Source organism: Perca fluviatilis, chromosome 14, assembly GCF_010015445.1.
Source record: "Perca fluviatilis chromosome 14, GENO_Pfluv_1.0, whole genome shotgun sequence".
NCBI classification, from domain to species: domain Eukaryota; kingdom Metazoa; phylum Chordata; class Actinopteri; order Perciformes; family Percidae; genus Perca; species Perca fluviatilis.
This window is the reverse complement of record NC_053125.1, coordinates 20,116,046-20,140,356: the sequence shown is the minus strand read 5'-3', so window position 1 is coordinate 20,140,356 and position 24,311 is coordinate 20,116,046. Positions and strand designations below refer to the sequence as shown.

General features: G+C 40.5%; 1 protein-coding gene across 2 annotated transcripts in view; it reads right to left on the bottom strand.

Moving 5' to 3' along the window:
* The window catches only part of ndrg2 (NDRG family member 2), a 52,956-nt gene that overhangs the window by 25,940 nt on the left and 2,705 nt on the right, over window positions 1-24,311 (bottom strand). Inside the window, exon 1 of one of the 2 annotated variants that reach the window (XM_039821297.1) lies at window positions 9,951-10,162. The exons of the other annotated variant lie outside the window; for it this stretch is intronic. The gene's annotated coding sequence lies outside the window, so the exon portion shown is untranslated. Of the gene's footprint in view, window positions 1-9,950; window positions 10,163-24,311 lie in introns of those variants that run through there. 2 annotated transcript variants of the gene reach the window in all.

The window sequence follows — 24,311 nt, the reverse complement described above, 5'->3', positions numbered from 1 at the left end:
TCAACTGAGGGCAGTCTATAGGTTTCGGGTAGCGTTTTTCCTGTTGTTCCATATTTATCCATTGCTAGCCTACAGAGTTTTTTTTTCCAGTGGACCTCCATCATGGCGGCAGGCCTTGTTGCTAGGATATCTGTGACACAACTGCAGACAACCTACTCTGTATAAATACACTTCACATCATGGATATTGTGCGTTACCAGCGAGGGTCAAACATTACCACGGCAGACATGTTTTTGCTGTTTATTTTCTGCCCAGCTCAGCTCTTCATCTGCCTGTGGATCTATTGAGAAACAAGATTATGAAACTGCACTGTGGAATGCCAATAGCGCACACACACATGCGCACGCACACACACACACACACACACACACACACACACACACACACACACACACACACACACACACACACACACACACACACACACAGAACTGACGCCTATGACAGCACCAGACTGGATGCACATTTGCACGCATTAAGGTTGCTTTAATTCAAAATAACAGTCACATAGTGTAAAATTTGCCCAACATGATTCACTCTTTGGCAAAAAAATAAAAATAAAATAAATAAAAGATACTTCTGCACACTGTACTCCACACATCCAACCTGAGAAATATGAATGGAGTTTGGGCAGAGTGTTTGTCTATAAATAGGGTGACAGGCCTGTGGGAACAGACAGGGCATTGTGGTGCCTGGCCTATCTGTATCTGGCCTCTAGCCATCGGGCAAAGGACTGAGCAGCCCCCGCAAAAACATGCACGCACACACACGCACGCGCGCACACACACACACACACACACACACACACACACACACACACACACACACACACACACACACACACACACAGATGCTAGTGTATAAAGAATACTGCTGTAATCTCATTCACCCACACAGTATAAAATCCATACGCTCTGACCCAGATGCTGTTATGCTCCAGTACACACACAACACAAAATATAAAAACATAAAAATCCATATTTTTTATAAACACCCAGACTAATATGCACTGACAAGACACTACAATTGGCCAAGACAATAACAATTAAAATGAAAATACAAAAATGTTTCTCACAAGGTCAGGATTTATTCAGACTAGACTGATCTCAGACACCTACGCAGTGTGCAACGTTATTCCGCACTGCCTCAGCCATCAGCTAATGTGCTCCTCTTCACTGTACAGACAGTAAAAATGCAAGCTCATGCTACAAAAACCTGCTCTAGTGTACACCACTGCCAAAGAGAGTCATATCAAAAATAACTGACTTCATATATCTTCTTACACAGGCAATGTTTAAAACAAAAGTGCTTTTATATCCCCATGTGTTTTGTTATCAAAACTGACAACTCACAATTTGTAGAAAGCAATCTCATTTAGAGGATTTCTGGACTGACAAAAATAATAATTTATGAACAATTAATAACAAAACTCAATTAAAACAGCTTTTCTTTATGTGGTTTTGGCTGTTGATTGCTGTCCACAATGCTGTGTCACGTGCTGGTGGACACTGATTTATTTTTCTTTTTTATAAGCTAAACAAACCTGAGTAAAATCCCCTGAACACAAGCAAAGATGCAGGTCTGAGTGGGAAACAACATTTCAGCAGTGCTCGGTGTGCTGTGGTTCTTATCCAAAGGATTGATTTTTCAGTAGCCCGTGAGCACAAATTTCAGTGTTTGTTTTGCTTTCTCGATGGTGTATCGTGTCACATTGGCCAGGTTTTAACACACTGAGCTGAATCTACTGTCAACAGAGAAGAATCAATGTTGGTGCCAACAGGGGGAAGTGCAACATTAGACATTGTTAGTTACAGTAGCTGCACTCAGAGGATACAGTTGGCGCATACAAATAAAAGCCAGGAGGGATTTTTCTTCATATGTACAACTCATCAGTGCATTTAAATATATCTCGATTAGGCTGTTTATTACAAATTACAGTTTATATTGAATTTAAGGCTCACACTGACAGTTATTTTCATTAACAAATAATCATTTGGTCTAATAAATGTCATAAAATAGTATTGTGTCAATCACAGTTTTTTAAAGTCCCAGGTGATGTCTTCATATGTCAAGTTTTGTCAGACCAACAGTCCAAAACTCAAACAAGAAAAGCAGCAAATAATCATATTTGAAAAGCTCGAACCAGTGAATATTTGTCCAAAGTACTGTATTGAGGTAATAATTGGCTCAGTTTCACTCTAAAGATGAGATTCCTACAAGTTTATAATTCGAACAGATGGTATGCAGAAACAAAGATATGTTTGTGTATCTATGGAGTTATAATAGACTGAATACATTAATAAAACAGGTGCTGCGGAAAGATTCAAAGCTGCATTCGTAGATCTTTTTGGCCACTTGGGCAACACAACAAGCAGAAAACAGAATACTATCAAAGTTGTTATGGTGAATGTGTTAGCAAACAGTTGTCTATTTACACAATGGGAAAACAAAGCTTCAATAGCATTTATATAGAGTCATGTTTTTGGTAACTTGATGATGGCAAGTCCAATATTCACTCTCATTGTAGCTCTGTTTTGGTCTCTACCAACAAACGAGAAACACCTTTCATATTACACGTGGCAATTTGATCAATATTTGATAAACAATGTTGATTTTTGCAGCTTTACTTTATCCCCTCATTTGTTTCAAAATCATCAATGACTTACATTCACATTATATTCCGGTTTTTGCCCTTATTCCGAAAAAGACGATATTACGACTAAGCTGTTTATATGGCTAATATTACACTAATACTCCCGTTTATATGTAGCCGTGCAAAATACGATTATTTCAAAGTTTACCAGTGGTGGCGGACTTGCTGTACCGTGCAAACACATCGTCCCCCTTTTATTCCTTCAATTAGCTTCTTAAAAAAGATCGGCGTAGCAATGTGTGCGCATATCCAAAAACCTGTTGATATCTAAGTCTTTGATAACGTTTACAGTGTTTCCTCTATGTTGATTTTGTAGTGGCGGCCCGCCATGGCAAAATATCTGCCGCCACGGTATCATAAATAGGGCTGTACAAAAGGCCATCTATCAGCAGTGATTGTTAGAGTGCATGTCGGAGAATAGCGCGGACACACGCTTCACACCGCGAGCGGGCACACGCGTCACTCTGCTGAAAAGGGAGAAAAAGAAAAAAAGGAGACTGCCACTGTCCGGAGGATAACTAGTCAGTTGAGATCGCGTGTGTGCGTCCTTGAGAACTGTAAGTCGTATAACTTATGTTGTCAGTTCATTTAAGCCTGTTATTGTATTAGTCTATAGTTCTTGCTAATTTAAATTAAGTTAACTGGTGATTTTCGTTGTTTGTATTCTTCATCTGCTAGCTAAATTGCACGTGGCTTTTGATTCGATATAATAGTGATTGCTGTTGCTCACATTTGTATTTGAGGTGCATTATTTACATGCTGAAGTAGTTAGACTGCATTAAGATAATGTAATTAATAGTGGGTTTATTGTTATTATTTGCTATATATAATTCCTATGCATTGTGTATGGTAGCCTTTACAATGTTATTTATTTCTTTGCAGAACCACACACACACACACACACACACACACACACACACACACACCCCACACACACACACACACACACACACACACACACACACACACACACACACACACACACACACACACACCAAAGCTACCCACGCCCATGTTTGTACTGTTGCTTGTTGTCTCCGTCTGTGTTTAACAGACACACCTAGGGCAAAGTTGGAAACCAGAATCAGCTTAAGTGAAGTTTAAATACAGTCCTATTCGAGCCCTCGCTAACAAGGGCACACGCACAATGTCGTTGCGGTTGCCTTTTAAATTATCCTGCCGACATAATTGGGCCCATCCAGTTGTTCGGACAGACCTGCTTCCACTGCTAAAAAAAAATCCTAAAGGAAACACTGCTTTAAAAGGTAGCTGTGTTTCTCCTTCTTATTGGGTTTGCAGCCTTGCAAACTGTTGGCTGGTTGGTTTGTTTACAGCAACTATAGCAACGCACAAAGCTGACCGTAAGCCGTAAACAAGCAAGAGGCCGTAAACTGCGGTAAAATCCCAGAATGAGACGCATATTCTGAATGTGCTGTATACATCTCCAAGGAATGTCTCTAAAAACCTGAATAATACTGGAATATCCCACGTCTTAATCAGAAAATGCTATATTCTTAAAAAAAGGCCTTATTCGGAATATCCAAATGGAATATGCTGGTTCACATGACCTGTATCAAATTCAGAATATTGTCATATTCTGAATAATAGTCAAATATTGGTGTGCATTGGCATGTAAACATACTCAATGTTAATGCTTATTGAAATGGCAAACTAATTAGTAGTAGTAGTAGTAGTTTATTTTGAACATGTAAAAAAATAAAATAAAATAAAAAAATATATATATACAGACACGCATACATATATAAAATTAAAATGAAATAAAAGCTTAATAAGGTCATGTACTTCTCAGCATAATCTTCCAAAATTATTGTAAGAAATTCCCATGTTCAAAAAGGAGTAGGAAGAAGTTCATAACAAACTTTTCAGGTCCTACCCCCTTTCTCTATTTTTATCCTTTAGTTAAATACAAACAATTTGATGCTTCTCTTATACATACATCTTTACATACACCGTATATCTACCTACGTACTGTTCACATAAACCCATGCATTCACATAGATACAGATGCATACATACATGCATGCACACACATTCACATTTTTTTTTTTTTTTTTTCTTCAGGTGGCTATCAGCTCTTCTCTGGTATAATGTAAATGAACAGCAATACTCAAACTGAGAAGTAAACAAAACTAACTTTTAAGAGGCAATTACACCCACAGACATGAACATCAGCTCTGTGGCACCATCAGCACTGAAACACCATCACACACGATAACAGAGTCCACTTACTACAACAATACTTCACATTTAATCAGTGGCTTGGCAGCGCAGCTGCACTGAGACGCAGTGCTCATGTCACAACACCCACAGGTCTGTATGAACCCAACAGCTGGCGTGCACTTACAGAGGAGATCATTTCAGCATCAACACCTAAACATAAGGACAAGGACTATTTCTGAGCAGTCGGGATGACAACAGCTCTTCAGTCCCCTGTTATTCTGGGACCTGAATCCCCCTCCAATTATAGCTGTTTACTGGCCTAGTTTGCTGCACATGCAGACAATAATCTATAACGTTCAGCAGTGTTATCTGTGTCTTCTATTTCATAGAAGCTATCAGACCTTAGAGCCATACAATCTAAGTTGATACAAGATGAAGAACGGTCAATTTATCATTGTAGCTCATTTCAAGTCAGGAAATTAACTCAATCGGTCAATATTTTCATATAATAAAAGTGTTTTATTGTCAAAACCTTACTACACGGAATGTTGTAATCTTTAGGTAAATGGTGTCAATTTTGGAAATAAACTCTCCAGATGTGGGTCCACTTCTCCAAAACTGAAGGTCAGAAATAAACTATAATTTGAACTTGAATACATCAACACTGTACAAACCTTGAGCATATCTGCAGTCAACACTGATGGATTAGCCAACACTGTGGGAGTAAATGTTAATATTGATAGAGTCAACAGGCAAGGTGACTGTCTGAAAACGCCTGAGTAGATTTCCCCCGCATATCAACAGCCAAGGAAGTGAATTTGTGCTGCGGCAGATGGAGCAAATATGCAAATGCAATGTTTAATATTTACTAGAGATGTTCCGATATATTATAATTATATATTTTTAACAGCTAACCCTGTATGGATGTAATATGATTGTTATTGTTATATGGCCTGCATTATGTTAAACCCTTTGTGAAACATGAACAAATACATACAGAGAATAAATGCCATATAATAATAGAATTTTCTTTTGACAGTCAGTCATTACAGGAAAAGAACAATAAAAAAAGAGGAGATTTTCTTCGGGGCTAAATTATGCGGTATCGGATCGTTGCATAGACTTGCATACTTGCCAACACCGACACCAGCATTTTAGGATGTATCGGAGGCTTTCTGGAGTGCCTGGAGTGCAAAAGGTCAAACTGTCACTGACAATCCAAATGAACTCTAATGATGGTACAACTAGTCTATAATAAGGTCAGGTTGGTCAATAGCCACCATAGCAACAAGTTCAATGGGACATAGACAATGAAATGCAGGGTTAACAAACATGACCATCACCATAGGGTTCACAATGTCAAATGCATCAAATCATCATTTGTGGATGTTCCTGTCTTGTCAGTGGGTTCAGAAATGTTTGCAAACTTCATCGGAGGAGACTGAACCGCCACAGTTTAATGATGTCAACAAGTTGATCTTGGATTATTAGTCTGGCCAGAACACAAACACTTGGGGATGTTGCATCAGACCACAGGACAACTGATCCAGCTGAGCAGTTTATTTTTTGCTCCCGTCACATGCATGTGACACGACTCCAGAAAAACGCCACAAATCACCGCTGTGACATGTTGACAGCCCGGCTTATTTAAAGTAACTACAACCTGGGTCTGCTGGAAGATCATTAGATTCACACACTGGATGGCCAAACGTATGTTAACAACTGTTTGGCTCTTGTGCTGTGCTTTAAAATGAGTGGATGTAAAGAAAGTCACAGCGACAAAGTAAAGTAATATTGCTTTTTCAGTGCATTTTCCCATGAACACGATAATGGGTGGCAGTATAATAATGTTCAACTGCCTCACCCTATTGCCATTTTACTGCATTATATAAATATATTAAAATAACTATTGTCTTGGGTTGAATGTTTGATGATTCTATTGCCTTTTTATTAAATTGTCTGCTTATTTTGATAAATAATTCAATATAATAACAATAAAACTGCTTTTTGAGTCTGATAAACAGGACATAACACCAAAAGTATTAAATCCACAGTAATGTTAAACAAGCAGCATTCAGTGTAATATTTACTTCATGTCAAACGAGAACATTACTAAATCATATAAAGAACAGGCGTGTTACACAAGATTGGTTCTACTGCAGCTCAACATCTGGGGAGCCTAATCACATTAATATAAAAAAGCCCAGCAGAACAATTTGTTCTCCTGACCTCTAAATACCCCATGATTTGTTATGTATGATACTGGAGCAGATCAGAGGGAAGGCCTTTGAAGTCTACGAACAACATGTCTTCCCACCAACACGATCAGCTCACACAAATTGAGACAAAAGACACAGTAAAGATCTACATGTTTAGGGATGTAGCCGAGTGTTAACCAGAAGGGAATTCAAATAACCATTAAGTAAAAGGAGCATTACTAAAATGATGTTAAAATATCTATTCAAAGTAATTAAATCCTGCCATCATAGTTGTACTTGAACGTAAACCCCAATGCAGAAAAATGCACTTAGGTTTCTAAGTCAAAATGGCCATTAAGAGTGTTAAATTACAGAGGCTCTGGAAGATATTTTTGGCAAGTAGTGCTGGGGTGCTGGGTGGGGGGGAGTGGGGGTCCACAGACCACGTAGAGTCTAAAGATACTATGTTACACACAGTATCTGCAGACCGCTCTACCTGTCTCCTTTTAAAAACTCACTCGCCCCTCCCCTTCATGAAGTACAGCTGAGGTGCGTACAAACTATATCCCAACATCAAGGCCACACCCCCACTCTCCACCTTGCCAGGTGGCAGGAAAAAGATGCAGAGATGTAAGACACCATGTCTCTACCTTACGATGATTTCGGTAAACAAAACGTAGATTCGCGCTCTGGAGTTCGGCTGATAAACTCTGCCATGGGACTCTGAATATCCAGGTCATCCAAAATGTTATTGTCATCGCAGTTTTAAAGCTTCGCCACTTCCTATGTTAAATTATGAATTTGTTTTAATGGTCCTTGTGGTGCTATATTCATACATAAAGAGCAGGGTAGTTTAGACTAGCGCTTATTTTACTTTTGCATAGTGGTATCTTGCTGTGCAGATAGTTCTGCTTTTATCTGCTGAGGTTTTGAGATATAAACCTCTGAGATTCCTGCATCCATCCCCAATGCAATACGGGTGAATTAGAATGCTTGTGCTCCAGAGAGCCTGGCATGATAAATTAGAGTTTACATGTAGGATTTACTTTCTCCCAAGGAATAGTCCCAAAAAACAGTCCACAGTCAGTAAGCACGACCGTTTTTGAAAAGACACACTGCTTTAAATATCATTCTTCAGTGCATTCAGCAGCACAAATTAAATTGCATTCTCAGAGGCAGATATCTAGCAGATAAAACCAAAACTCTGTGCACGTGTGAACTGAAATCGGAGTGAGCTGAGCCTTTAATCTCCTACTAAAAACTGTATTTTTCAGTAGCCAATTTTTTCACTGTGTGGTCAACCATTTTGGTACGATACTAAAATTTTGTTGGAAATAAACAGCCGCAAAATTATGGACACAGGGCTGCTGGTAACACCACACCCACCAGCAATTCCAACAAAGAAAGACAAACATCACACTTTGTGTGTGTGTGTGTGTGTGTGTGTGTGTGTGTGTGTGTGTGTGTGTGTGTGTGTGTGTGTGTTTGTGTGTGGCTGCATTTCTATACCTCAGCACTGTCTATCATTTCTGACATAGCTCGTGGAAAGCCTTTGCGCGCATGCGTCCTCGTGCGCATGCATTTCTACATCTCAATGCACAATCCTGGAACAGTGTCGACTTCGGATATCTAAATGCACAATCTTGGAATGAGCCTGTCTGTTATCAGCAGGGGCTCCACTTCACTCAAAGAGCGGTGCGCGAGCGAGCCTCCAAATGCGGTATGACTCACAGAATCTGCGCGCCAGCTTTGCTTGAGTGCGTGCGTGCAGCTTGCAGCATAGTGAAAACCAGAGCTGTGCGTAGACCTGTAGACAGAGGTGCGTGTGTGCGCGTGTGTGTGTGTGCGTGTGCGTCCTTGGTCTGGCACGACACACTGAAGCAAAACATTTCCCCTCGCGCGCCAGGATATAAGATATTCCATAAGGGAGACTCTTACGAAACGGATGTTTTCAGGGCTTTGCTTTTTTTTTTCTCCCTTTCTCTCTCTCAGCTCTTGTTTTTGATCCGAACCAGCAAAGGGCCGGTGGACGCACACACAAGGGGCACACCTCCATTTGACATTGACACACTCTATATCCCCTTCTCTGGCGCGCCAAGAGCCACAGCACCCCTGTCTCTCGCCCCCTCAACCTCCCTGAACAGCCTGTTAGAAAGAGACAAAAACAACCTTTCTATCAAGATAATATTTATAACGTATTTAACCATGAAATAGCCACTGCTGCAGCTCCTTGGGGACAAACACCACAAAGGAAGAGCATGATGATATCGTTGGCTGAAAGATGGACGGAAGGATGGATGGGGAAGAGGGGGCCAGGTTCATATACGATTCAAGTTCACACGAGAATGCAAATATTGCCCGATATTCTGTCTGCAGGACACCCAGCATGCATTGAGCTACCATGCCTTACTCGGTTATTATAGGGGGGGGGGGGACAAAGAGCTGCTGGCTTTGCCACATGTGCACGTCAATAACACGCACTCTTTCTATCACACTACACTCTCAAGCTCCCATGCATGCACAATTTTATTTAAATTGTGTTTTTTTCCCCAATTGGTGCTCGCAAATACATATTTAAATATTAACGTCTTGCAAAGTTGGCTGTTTTTATTGTTGATAGGCGGATCGAGTTTCTGGATTCAATCAAAATTGGGGGCACTGATTTCTTTGACATCGGTTTGCATAATGCAATATTAAACAGTTGGGTCCACGTCGCATCCCCGCACAAAAGAAGTCCCCCGAGAAAAAAAAAACATTTAATTTTCTCGTTTTATTGCCTTGTTGCACGACTGTTGAATGAACAATGACAAATCTGCACAGACTACTCCCTCCACTTTCTCCCCTGGAGAACATAAAGAGCTTCTTTTCAAAAGCACAGAAAAATTACGCTACTAAAAATAACAACGGGGTAAACTCACCTTTTAATCAGCAGATGGGGAACAAAAAAAAAAGTCTTCACACAAAAAGCAAGTCTCGTTCTCCACTTGCGCAATGCCTCGCTCTCTTTCCAACCTGTTCCTCCGGTCTCTAGTCTTCTGTTATTTCACTTTTTCCCTTCACCTCCTTTATTTTCCGCTGCGCCTTCTTCCTCGGTTTCCCCCAGTGTTGTTTATTTCTCCTTTCTCCAGCAGGAGGAACATTCAGCACACAGGAAAAAGAAGAAGAAAAAAAATATGGAGCGGACAGTCAAAATTCAAGATGTAGCGATGTTTTTAGGGGTGTTGAAAAAGTTATCTGCAAATAAATGAACAAGAAATAGGCCCTACGAGTAAACTGTTTAATTAATTAATCCAAATAAGTGAATAGGGTTGTATTTGAGTCAATTTCTGACAGCTCCGGATCAGACTATACTAAATGCTGACGCGATATTGGGAGAAAATAGCGTGTTTATCTTTCTGGCTCCCCCTCCACCTATGATTCACATTGGTACGGTCCACCCTTGTCGAGCTCGTGGAACTGAGCCGAACGCGCTAGTATTCTATTCCCGTCTGGGCCCGAGTCAGCGTGTAAATAAACACACCTGGAGTCAAAACGCGGTCATAAAGCCTACAAAAAAGTTTCGACTTCAAGGAGTCTAACAATGAGACCTCCATCTTGAAGATGCGTGGTGGTCCAAACCTTGGCTCGGAGTCTCCTCCAGAGGCTCGCTTGGAGGGAGGTTATAGTTCTCCATGTCCCCTGGAGGAATGAGTTTGATTTTGTTTTTTACAGTCACGTGTTTTCAGGTTGCACTTTTCTAACTGAAAGAAATGCCTAAGAAATGGCTTTTCCCGTACACGTCAATGTAAGATGAACTTTTTGGGTCCATGTGGAGAAAGCCAGTAGAAAACAAGACTATACAATTGAATAAAATGTGATACATGATGTACAATGTCTACATTTTTACCATACTGTAAATATCCCCACCCCCCTCCACACATGGCACGTTTGACGTCCAACTTGATCTCCCACTTTGGCAAAAGTCAAAAAGTTGAAATTTGAGCCTGGGTACTTACAGTCTGACTGCTTATGAAAAAAAGTTTACATACAGATAGCTTAAGGTAACTAGCTAATTGTATAATACGATACAGTATAAGGTAGCCTTCATATAAATATTGGGGTATAAACATTTTCTATAAACAGAACAAGAGTTTCTTCTCTTGCATTATTCTGTTTTCTATGCTGGGATACATAATAAGTTATATGGGAGCAGAGGGAAAAATAAACATGGCACATATCCTGGTGAAAACTGTACTGCACTGTACTCCAAACCCAGAGAGAAGCAGAACATCACTCATCAGCTCTGTGGTTATGCAAGTCTCCCCAAGTGACCCACAGTATAGACTCTCATTTGTATTGCCATTGGAGGACAAAACGGCTTCCTGTTATGTGCTTCTCAGCAGCATTTGGAACAGAAAACCAACAATATGAGTGACATATTTCTTTTAGGGATGTATAACAAAGCATGCGTTTAATCCTACCAAACATTACTATTTTAAAGTATCAGAATTTTTGCAGGAACGCTGTCTAAATGCTACAACTAATAATGGCTTTCCACATTTTCCAGCCAGCAAACACTTTTCTGTGGAAAAGAATCCACTTTTTTTTGCAGGGGTCACATTTGAAATTAAACTCACTCAATATGTTATCTGCATCATTGCTGGCGGTTGAAAATCTCTCTGGGGGCCTGACTTAACCACCTTACATAATGGTCCACCGGCCAGGACCTCTGTCATGCTGTGGTGAGCCAGATATTTCTCCACTCGAGCACACTGCCGTGCATTTAAACTATGTCATGAATTCAGTCCAAATCAACACATACTGTATACACGGATGCCCTCACGCTTCACTGGATTAAAACAGATTTACAGTTATTTATGCTTGAACCCTTCAGGAAAAAAGTACGAGATCAATGGTTAAAAAAAAAACTCTTTCTGTTCATCTGCCTCCAGTAAAAGTTTCATTATTTGCTCCATTGAAATCAGAAAAAATATACCCGCAGAGAGACTTGCGCACATGCTCTGCAGCAACTGCTTCAACAGTTGCAGTTTCATGTATATCAGCAGCCTGGCTGGATTAAAGGGCTTTCAGCAGGTGATGTAACACACCCTTTGGTGGCCATTCTGGAGGTCCAACATAAGCTGTGAATGTCTGATTGCTGTCATGGACATAGACAAGACTCATCATCCTCAACAGTTACTGTAGGCGTAGATGATTTTAACAGGAAAGCAATCACAGATATCAAATCAGTTTGTTAGCTACATGTAGCTCCCGTTAACAACATGGTTTTAGTATTTTTTACACACATTTTTTATGTATAGGAATCCCCAGATACGTATATTATTATGTATTGAATTATGTTGCTTTTCTTTATAAAAAAATAACCTATATACAGTAGTTAGACATTAGCTATCTACTGTATGGAGCTTTAACTTTATCAAAACAGCCATCTATGTCCAAGTTGTGCAAACATTCAAATTCAAACAGTGATTTAAGAGTATTCATCAAGACTGGATAAAATGACAAAATCAAGGAGAGTATTGTTTGCACAACTGTACACCCTTGATGATGTAGATCTGTGACATCATTGTTTGATGTGGTTTTAGTTAACAGGCTTAAACCTCCAACCAAAGAGGGAAGTGAAACACTGCTTTTTGGACTGGTGTTGTTGTTACTCTTTAAATAGTAACTTCTAACTACTCCAATGTGTAAGAATTTCTCCCATCTAGCGTTGAGATCATATATCGCAATCAAATCTCTCGCACCACGCAGTTCAAAGTACGTATTACAGCTACGGTAGCCTTCGCGCTTCAAAAAGCCGGTCTCTTGCTCTTTTCAATATCCTTTTTCTCTTTCTGGTCGAAGAAAAAGACTCCTGTTCCTGAAATTTGGATTTTGAATATGTGTGGTCCTCCATGTTTCCTTCTTCAAACTTGCCGGGGCCGGGAAGCTACGATACCCGTTAGCAGCACCTGGGAGTTTATCATGTGACAGCAAAAACATGAAAAGGCGGAGCACTATGTCCTGTATGTCCCTTACCGGCTAACGTATTTCAAGATGGCGCATGAATATGGAGCGTCTACCCCAGTTCATGCGAATGCAAATGTAACATTTCAAGCCAATAGGAATACTTGGAATTGATGGTGGTGGTAAATATTCATGAAAAAGGTTTGTGAACGGGCAACACAGATTTTGATAATGAACAACTAAACACGTTACACACTGGGCCTTTAATACACCCTAACTAACACCATGCTGCAGTGATGTACCTCAGTGACATCACTGATGGGTGTGGTTAAAGGTGAAACAGGCTTGAAACTTTCAACCAGAGAGGGCCCCAAAACACTGTTTTTCAGCCTGGTGTATAGTTACTCTTCACACAAGCCACGTGCATACCAAAATCGCTTGACTTTTGAGTATCAGTACAACACAGCTAGTTAAGGGAGCTACTCACAGCTGTTAAAAAAAAGGGAGTAGAAAATTACTGAGTTGGAATGAATTATTATGTAAAATTTTAGGGCAAAAGTTCAACACATTTATTTATTTCCAACCTGCAAAACACCAGACCTAAGTTTAATACATAATTTTCTACACTTTTAATCAAAAAATGATTTAACATTTGAGAAATACACTTATTTGCTTACTTGAGAGAAGATCAATACCACATACATGTTTGTATGGTAAATATGAAGCTACTGCAAGCAGACAGTTAGCGTAGCTTATCATAAAGACTGGAAACATAGGGGAAACCGCTAGCCTCTGTCGAAAAGTAACGGAATCTGTTTACAAGCGTCTCTAAAGATTATTTTTGGGGGGCATTGTAGGCCTTTATTTGACAGGACAGCTGAAGACATGAAACGTGAGAGAGACATGCAGCAAAGAGCCAGAGGTCAGAGTCAAACCCGGGACAGCTGCTTCGAGGAGTTATCCTCCTCTACAAATGGGCACCCGCTCTACCAACTGAGCTATCTGGGCACCCTACTAGCATCTCTAAAGCTCACTAATTAACAAGTTGTGTATCGTTTGTTTAAACCACACAAAAACCCAAGAATAACCACAATTCGCCGTTTTTAAGGTGGCAGTAACTTCCTGCAGTCTCCGCTGGCTTAGCAAGTGCTCCCAGCCAAGAAATAGTCCATCTTACAACCCCTCTTGGGAGAGCCTTTAGCTAAAAGAGTTCCAAATAAACAAATACAGAGAATGTGTTCAAGTCTCAGTCATGTGAAATGTTAAATTTAGACATGCTCCAGCTCCATCAACAGCTTCAGCCGCATTTCTCAAAACCACAAGGGGCTGTGCTATCATAGCTGGACAGCTGAGAATTACGTTCTCCATCTGTCCTAAACTCTGTCTGACCTGAAACAATCTCAAACTTTAACAGTATTTCTGCCTCTGAGGTCATGGCAGGTTGAATAATTGATAAAAAAAAAAGATTTTCCTTCTCTTTTATATCTACCAGTCTAAAATGCCTGGGTGTGCGGTCTGAGGGGATTTTGGCAAGCCTCGAGTCAGTCAGCGCTGGAGAAAACAAACAGACAAATACCTTCAAGTGTAAATAGGCCATTTAGTGGTAGAAAGGACTTTGTTTTGTACTGCTGCCAAGAAAAAGGTTAGCAAGAGGAATAAATGATGGCCCCTGTGCTGTAATACCATACAAAAACCAAATGTTCACTTGACATATTACACAGAACAATCAGCCTGGAAATGCTTTTGCTTTGTTTTCTGATAAAATACTGGCTGCTGAGCTGCAAAGACGAGCCAACAGCTACATGTCGAGCAGGAAATGACATTACAGGGCGTTTAACTTTACTGCATGCAATATTATATTTAAAAAACAAAACACTGAATATCCCCAAAACAGACAATCAAGTCACACCTGAGTCGTCTAACATTATCAGTTTGTATTCTAAGTAGATTTTGCTTTTTGCAAAACAGTTTATATCTCATTTGTTTTTTGATTGTGCAGGATGCTGCGAGTGCTACCGCGAACCCTTCCATTAAGTTCACTCACTGTCTCAATGAAATATCAGCCTCAGCGGTGTAATTCACTATAGTGCTATTAAAATGATGAGATTTGAGCGTAACCATAATTGAACCTTGGGGACGGAGCCATGGGAGGTTCAGGTAGCCGGTCGTGTAATTCAACCACAGGGCAGAAAAGGTATCCGTCACATCTTTAATATCAGCACAAATCCAGCATGTTTGAACACTTTTATCAGCTCATTAACTGCTCAGTCGCTCTCATTAGATCTTTGCTCCCAGCTCAGGATTTTAGAAATACTTAATACAACTCCTGAGACACGTTTGACTTTCTTTTTGCCATTTGCTGGCTGCAGAAACAATCTAGCACTGCCATATTTTTGGATATTAATGCCCTGGCTACATGTATACGGATATTTATGAAAACTGATATTTTATGTTTTGGCCTCTCGTCCATATGCAGCCTGAGTTTTAGGTCACTAAAAAAGAGATTTCTAAGGTGCAGATTTAAAAAAAAAAAAAACTGCGTATCTGTGTGGCTATGTTAAACAGAGTGTTTGGGAAATGATGACATCATCTTTTCAATTTGCGCATATCCATTGTTGCTTTGTGTAATGAGCATGTGCCAACAATGGCAACAACAATGGCGGACTACTGGTTTGTTTGCATTTGTTACAAAACGAACGGAAAACAACTTCTTGGCGGAGGTAATAAAAATGTAGTCCTTACCGAGCTACTGTGCATGTGCGACTCCCAACAAAGATGGAACAGAAGTGAGACGTCTCACTCTGTAGCTAAAACAGACACCTGAGCACAGGGTGAAAAGAGGAGCTGCAGCAATGTGCAGTACAACAAAAATGTGTTTTTTGAAAATTAAACCATGTAAACCTATTCTGATACAATCTCAAATTACAATTATGAACCTGAAAATTAGCATAATGTGAGCACTTTAATAAATACTGAAGACAGGAATGGCATAACCTGGCAGTAATAATGAAAACTGTTATATGTAAATACACTTTGTTATATTTTTTAACCTTTATTTATTCAGGGAAGGTTCACTGAGAGGCAGCCTTTCTTTTGCAGGAACGCCCTGATCACAGTTACACAGTTACACATTCATACCTGAAAGCTGCCCAGTACAACCACAGTCTGATCTGCTGGCCACTGAGCAGCTCCACTGGAGCAGTTGGGGTTAAGGGCCTTGCTCAAGGGCACCTCAGTGGTGGCAGTGACAAGCGCTGCTCTTTCACTTTCCCCACCCAGATTTTATCCTGTCGGTCTGGGCATTGAACCGACGACCTCCCGGTCACAAGCTCGTTTCTCTAACCTTCAGGCCACCACTGCCCAATTGCAGAAAAATAACATCTGTAAAAAATGGGTTTTTGAAAGAGTATAATTCTTACGGTTTATACACAGCAGTGCAATTGTAAAATAAAGTGTCTTCCTTAGGTTGCTAAAACCCCCGAATTGTCTGAAATTTCTGATAACATGACCTCCAGGTGTGCATGTATCTACTACGTCTCTCTTTCACGATGCAGCTGTTGCAAAGATGGTTCTTTCTCCAAGGAATTCTCCAAAGATCTGAAGCAGTCATTTCCAAACATGTAAGTCTTTTACCGGAAGTCAATTATGTGAGAAGAATCCGCTCCATTAAAGTGCTGTGTCTCGTTTGAATTTAGCACCATAATCTCCTTCTTCACACTATCACTGCTAGTTCCAAATCAGTGAACTTGGTGTTCCTGTTCCACAGCACAATTGGCAGCCCCCCCCCCCCCACCCCGTCTGAGGATGACGATCACCTTCATCATCATCAGCTCCTCTGCATCCTCGTTTCCAGCGTTGCTCTTTTCAGGTTAACTATTACGGACTCAAAGATGAAAGACTTCACATTGGTTCCATTACTCACATACATTTTGTATTCTTTTTAGAGCGACAGGAAGAATAATTAGCGACTTAGCTTTTAGAAGTCCAATCAATTGTCTTTTTCAGTCCTTGTTAAGTCCCAAAATGCAGCTGGCTGTAAGTCTTGGTCTCCTATTAGGCCAGACCTACTGGGCCTGAAGTTTTAAACTTTCATCTCCTCCGTGTCAGCTCCTCTTCAGCACTTCTGTTGCTTTGATCTGCCTGCTTGCTCCCTGCTCTTCCTCTTCCTTCGATGACTTCAAGATAATGTGCTGCAGCTCCAGTCGGTCAGTGGGGGCCCTCGTTGGCTAAAGCAGGCTCTTTTTAATCACTGTAGTTGACCTGGTGACCTCATCTGCCCTCTGTACACACACACACGCACACACACACACACACACACACACACACACACAAACACACACACACACACACACACAAACACACACACACACACACACACACACACACACACTACCCTCCACAGTTGCCCTCTTGCTGGCAGCAGTCCACCCGGGTTAATGCTGATTGAAGGAGAAGCAAATAAGAGTGGAAAAAAAAAACCTTGACGCTAATGATCTGGTTTTCTTTCTGTTTTTCCAAATTATGACTCCTGCTAAATGCATATAACAGCTGACACATAGCCAGGCGGTGCAATGTTCTGCAGAAAGGATAGAAATAGATATGAGGAGACTTTTTCAGTGAAATCTTCTTCAACATATCTTAACACGTTTCATGTGGATTCTGGCAATGTTTGCAACATTTGGATTAGAATCTTCACTTTAAAGCTATAGTGTGTACTTTCTGTCTCCCCCATGAGGAATTCTAAGTAATGACAACAAAAATGTACGTGATCGTGCTATAGTTTCAAATCAATGTCACTCCACGATCCGCTGACACAGACACAACACAACATTTGCTTTTCAGGCGCTGAGCTGACACTTATTATACAGAGTGATTAACGGCGTCCATATTTACAGACCCACATTTAAGCTAGGCCACACCCGTACCCACACCATACTCTGATTATGTTGGTGAGATTATGCTTTTAGCCTGAGTGAGTGTAATTGCAACATGCTGTTGCTATCAGGCGATTTGCATGTTTTAGCTTAGACAGAAGAAGTGCCTTATGCCTTTTGGCTTTTTCCCTTTCCTTTATTGTGTTATATATCTTTTTTTGCATGTCCAAGCCACAAATCCTTACCAACTCCAACAGAAAACACTGTTCACAAACTGCTCCAAACAGCTCTACTGTAGTCCAGCCTTTACTTCCGTGACAAACGTGGGTCACTTTGTAACACAAGTTATAATGCTCGCCTAGCTGCTAGCATGGCACGCCCTCATACTCTGCAACTGACAAGCTAGCAGTACTTACCTAGGTACTGCACATGTGCGACTCCCAACAAAGATGGAATAGAAGTGCGATACCTCACTCTGTAGCTAAAACAGAGAGCTCAACACACAGGGTGAAAAGAGGAGCTGCAGCAATGTGTAGTACAACAAAAATATGTTGTTTTTTGAAAATTAAACCATGTAAACCTATTCTGATATAAACTCTAAATACAACCTGAAAATGAGCATAATATGAGCACTTTAAGATATGAGAAATGCAAAACTCTTTGGTGAATGAAAGCTTTTCAAAACTAAAACAAAACAAAAAAATAGACCATGTTTTAATGGGCCAGTCAGAACTTGTACTGTATATTCTGATGTAATCCTTATTATAGGGGAGGAGCCACTTTACAGAACCATATACTCACCTTGTAATTAACCGGGAAATAGACAGCCAATGACAAGGAAGACAATCAGTGTGTTGCTCAGAGACATTTTTGACTTGGCACACACTCCTCTGATGGACACCTTGTTTTGTTCTAATTGATCTCGTGACCTAATAACAATAAGATGGGGACAATGTGTGCACCACTGACACCGGCTACAGACTCTCGCTGTATTATTCCCCTAGAATGTTAAACACGTTTAGTCTTCAAGTCTTTGCTTTAAACTTTACCTGATGCAAAAGAAAAAATAAAGACGTAGTAGTTGTGCGTCTTTAAGTGCATTTCATTGATGCAAATGGCAATTAATAAATAGTAAGGAATGCTATGAATGCTCTAACTGCTTCCTTATGTAACAGGGTGAATTTGCATTGAATTACTCATGCAGCCTTAATGTTACGAGTTGTGTGTTTTTCTGTGTTTGTGATTTGAACGCCTTGTTTTCACTTACAAAAATATGCACATATATTCAATGTTTATAAATTATAATTGTAGATTCTACCTTTGGATTGTTTTTTGGGAGTTGAGTATCGCCATGGTACATAGGCAAGAATGTATGAAGGACTAAAAGGTGTTTCCGTTTAAGCCATTTATTTACCCTGCACACATTCAGGGCAAAGGCAGACGATGAGGCTTGACGGTTATGTTTTTTTTTCTTTCATGCACAACCATAGGATTTTGCCTCTGAATTGTGAGGACAGAGGGCCCTCACATGCTGCCTCATGTTGCTGCCAGCGACAAAGGAAATGGGTGGGACTTATAGGGTAGGCCATGATTATTAGTGAGTGAAGTCAGTTGAGTTTTGACCATGATTGGGAATGAATGAAGATAGGTGAGAATGGTTGAGTCCATGCCATGAAATTGGGCGGAGGGTCACTGAATAGTATGGCTCTATTCTACAATAATGTTTCAGTTCACGTCCTTGTGCACATCTGATCTTACTTGTAGAGTATGAGTCCTTACAAGTGCCTCATTTCATTTGATAATCACCATTGCATAATATAAAATTGAGAAACTGAGGCAACTATTTGCTTTCTTTTCTCTGCACTCAGAATTACACATACGATCCTCTTACAACTTACTCTACATGTTGATTTGTGTATCGGCCTGTACTTTCTAGTTCTACTCTGTACCTTAACATTGTAAAATGTATTTGGCATTAAGGCTTTTGTCAAGTTATCTCATCGTCCCCATTGTTCTCGGGTTACTACACCCTCGCCTGTATAAATCTGCCAAGCACTGCTGAGACACACACACACACACACACACACTTGAATGCTTCCCTATCAAGCCCTGATTAACGACAAGTGGATTTGTTTGATGCTAAAACTCAAAAGGACATCAGAAATAGCTCCACTGCAGTGAGTGGCGGAGACGTCTTCTTTAGCACCATCTAAAGAGGCTTTGGTGAGAGCTGTTGTTTGTGGGAGGAAGCAGGGGAGGGGCCGAGGAAAGAGAAGAAGAAGAGACGTGAAACAAGTAAAATTTACTGCATCTCCTCAGGGATTATAGTAGCATACGGTTACTGTCAATGTCGGTCTTTATAGCAGCATGAATGTTTGCATGTGTTTCTGTGTGTCTGTGATTTGAGACAGCTGCAGAAAGGGAGGTGCAGTTTTATTTTCCTCTGGCAGTGGACGGGGGAGGGGGGGGGGGGTGTCCTTGCACGCGATTGGCCAATGTAAGTGACATCACAACTTCTTACCTGACCTACTTAAAGTGTCTGTGATGTCACCGCTGTCTCTTTCACTCTGTCTCTCTTTTTCTCATTCCCCTTAATTACTCGCTTATCCAACTCCTTTCTATCTGCTTTTTTTCGTCTCAGTTCTTTCTCTCCCCTCTTTCCAATCCTTATTAGTTTCCTCTTTTTTGCATTTATCTTCTCCTTTTCTTGCTTTTTTTCCCATCATACAGTACAAAGGCAAACAAACAGGAATATAGAAAGAGAGATACAGCGAGAGGGAAGACAGCAAAGAGGCCGAATCATCAACCGTCGCCAATAACCCGATTTCATGCAGATAAAAGCTACATCGATGAATATTAATGTGTTGGAAAGCAGCACTGGCCCCGACGACATGACAAATGGGAAGACAAGCGTCGACCATATGGACAGAAAGGCCCAGTGAGATAAAAAAAAGAAAAATGAACGATTTAGTGCTGAACTTGGTGTTTTTTTTTTTAAAGCATGTAGTATCTAGATGCACAGTGGGGATTTCACACAAGTAGGCAAAATATACCAAACACAGTCCTGGTGCAAACTATATGTACATTTCTTCAGGCCATGAAAATATGGATATATTTTAATATTGGCCCAAGTGAGCACTGATTTGGTGACTTGCAGTTTAAACAGTCTGGGGTAAAACTGGGATAAACGTGTTGTTTAATGTTTTAAGACATGCTTAGATGTGGGAAAAGGTGTCCGTTTCAATTAATGTAGAACATGCAAGCTGCAATTTGCAACATGAGATAATTTCCTTTTGTGTTCATGTTTCACTAACCCAAAAAAACACCATACTTGCAGCACGTGTATGATAATCATTTTCTGTGGCACAATTCTGTGGCGCTTTTTGTGAAACAAATCCCAGGTCTTTTAAATGCTTTATAATATTTAACAGTTACAGACGACTGGGTTACATCATCATTTATAAAGCTCTAAAGCCTTCCAGCTCCCTCACTACCTTTCTCCTATTTAAATCTTGTAACCATCTGATTTCCCATATATACTGCACACTACCTCTAAGCTGAACAGGTCTGGAATCAGGTGCTATGCACATTTGAAATAAAAGGAACTGCAAATAGCTTTCACTCCCCAAGCTTAATGATCTGACGTCTGTGACTTGTAATTGTTTCAATTAGTTGCATTTGCTCGATTGTTTTTCTGCATGCTGGTTGCATGCTTGTCTGACTTTTAGTTTTTAGTTTCTTGTAATCCCTCTTGAAAACGAGATCTTTATTACCTGATTAAATAGATAGATTGGTATCAATCTTCTCATTTAACTCTCAGCAAGAAAGCGAATCAGCCTATTTCCAAAAATGTTAAATTATTCTTTTAAGTGAGATTTTGAATGCAGGATTTGCACTTCTCATTTAGTATTTTCACATTGTAATATTGCTACTAGTACCACTGATGTCCCCCACACGGTGCTCTCAGCTACAAGCAGCCGCATCATCGCTATATAAGTGTGTTACGGAGGAAAACGGATGCACTGGCAGATCTTTTTCTGTTCCTGAACACAGGCAGATTATCTGTGCAAAGCAGGGACGCCCACGATCTGATTACAGCCGCAGGGTCGGATCTAATCTGAGGCTACAGTCAGATCAGACAACAATCGCTCTGGAGTGAGAGAGGGGCACGAAGCAAAGATGAAAGGAAAGTGATATTGTTAAATGGTTAAGGAAAGAGTGGAGAGAAGGAGAGGGACAGAAATATGGAATGAATGGGGAAAATGGAAGGACACAGGGAGAAATAGTGATTGGGTGATGTAGGGCGAGATAAAGCCGAGAAACAGAGGGAGAACAGCGGATGAGGATGTTCAAAGGTTGCACAGATAAAAAAATAAATAAAAAAAAACTATAAAAAGAAGACAGAGAGAGGGACTTGTGAGAGAAACGAGATGGAGGGAGATAATCCAACTTCTCCTTCCTTTGGTGAACATGGCCAAAGGGAGAAAAAGAGGCAGGAGGCAAAACAGCCTGAAGCAACAATTCCTCCTCTCGACCTCCTCCTCTTCTCCCCCTTTTGTGTTCAGTGGTGGAAACCCTCTTTCTCACTCATTTATATTCACACCAGCTATGGGGGCTAGTCACAGGGAAACCGCTGCACAACACACACACACACACACACACACACACACACACACACACACACACACACACACACACACACACACACACACACACACACACACACACACACACACACACACAGGGCCTATTCTTTGTAACACTAAATTAAGTGCAACCAAGTGCAGCCACAACAGGCTCAACCAAAAAAAAAAGAGGAATGTTTCTTTCATCACAAACATGCTTGTGTTAAATGGTCTGACAAGAGGAGAACTTTTTGTGTCCCACAGCTCTCACATACAGTATGCACTGCAGAAAGAAAATCAAAAAGAAGAAAATCAAATAGGCCTAGGCCTAAATGAGCAACAGAGATGGATTTTCAGGTAGCTCAATCTGGCACTTTGGGTTTTGGACTGTTTGGTGCGACAAAATCAGTTTGAAGACTTTATGGATTTGGGCATATTAAACTACTTTTGCGCATTTTAATAGAGTAAATAATAAAAACAAATTAAAAAATACTGACAGATTAATGATTAATAAAAAAGAATCACTATATTGTAGTTACAGCCCCATCTGATCCACATGCGCCACGATGGACCCAAATAAACTAGCATTGTCCCAAAGCTCAGGTGCTACTAAATGGTGCTGAATTGTTTTGTAGCCACAGCCATTGTTTTAACATAGTAGGCTAGTTAGTATCCCGTTCACCTCGAAATACAATCTTTTATATGTTATGTTAATTAAGTGTTATATCTACACTAGACACCTAAAAATGCCCAGTTTTCTTCTGGATGTTGTGTTAATCACCAAATCAATACTTACTGGATTAGTTTATGATTAAAGGAATAGTTTGGCATTTTTGGCAAATACACTTATTTACTTTCTTGCTGGGATTTAGATGAGAACATTGATGCCACCCTTATGTCTGTTGGGTAAATACAGCCACCAGCCGGTTAGCTTAGCTTAGCACAAAGGCTTGAAACTGGCGGAAACAGCTAGCTATCCGCTAGTATGTCTATGCCGTATTGAGAATGAGGACATACGTCATGGTAGCTTGCTGTCACGCGACGATTTGGGAGGTATGTGAGCCCGCCCACCATTTTGGGATCCTACGCTATCGGTCACCAGGGGCAACAGTGTAAGAGCGACACAGAGACGGAGCAGGAAAGACGGCTCGAGGAATAACCATCACGGCGAACGGGTTGGGTTTAGGAAAACAATAACGGGACGCGGGACAGCAACGGCACGGTTGGGTTTAGGAAAAGAAGAAAGCGAGGAGGCCAAACGCCGTTGATAAACACGCTAAAAAGTGATTATGCGTCTTGATAACACGCCAATGATGGCATACGAATTGGCGTGTCATACATACGCCAATTCTTGTGATCAGTCTGCTACATGAAATAGCTTACAACTAGGTCTCTGGATTATCTTGAGTAACCGAGTCATAATTTCTGGAAAGAGACATTGCTGTTAAATTTGGTTGTATTTTTTTGGCGTTTGTGGACCACAAGCCAAGTGCCATCTAGTTGTATTGAATTGGAGAGAGAAGGCAGACATCTCTAAGACTGAGATCTCCAACACTGGGCAACTCACACCAAAACAATCTAGATTGATAAATAGCACTACTAGTAAATGGAATAATATGTATTTTTGATTTTGGGGCGAACTGTCTCTTTAACAATTAAAAACTGCTCTCATGGTGGACGGTTAAGTCACATAATGAGGCTGCCATTAGTAATGTTATTTGTCACACAGGTGTAACTAATAACATCTCTACTGGCTTGGTTACATTTATTCATGCCAGCATGCACAGGGCTCAGCTGGCAAACCTAAATGGAATGCCGCCATTATTAATGTCAT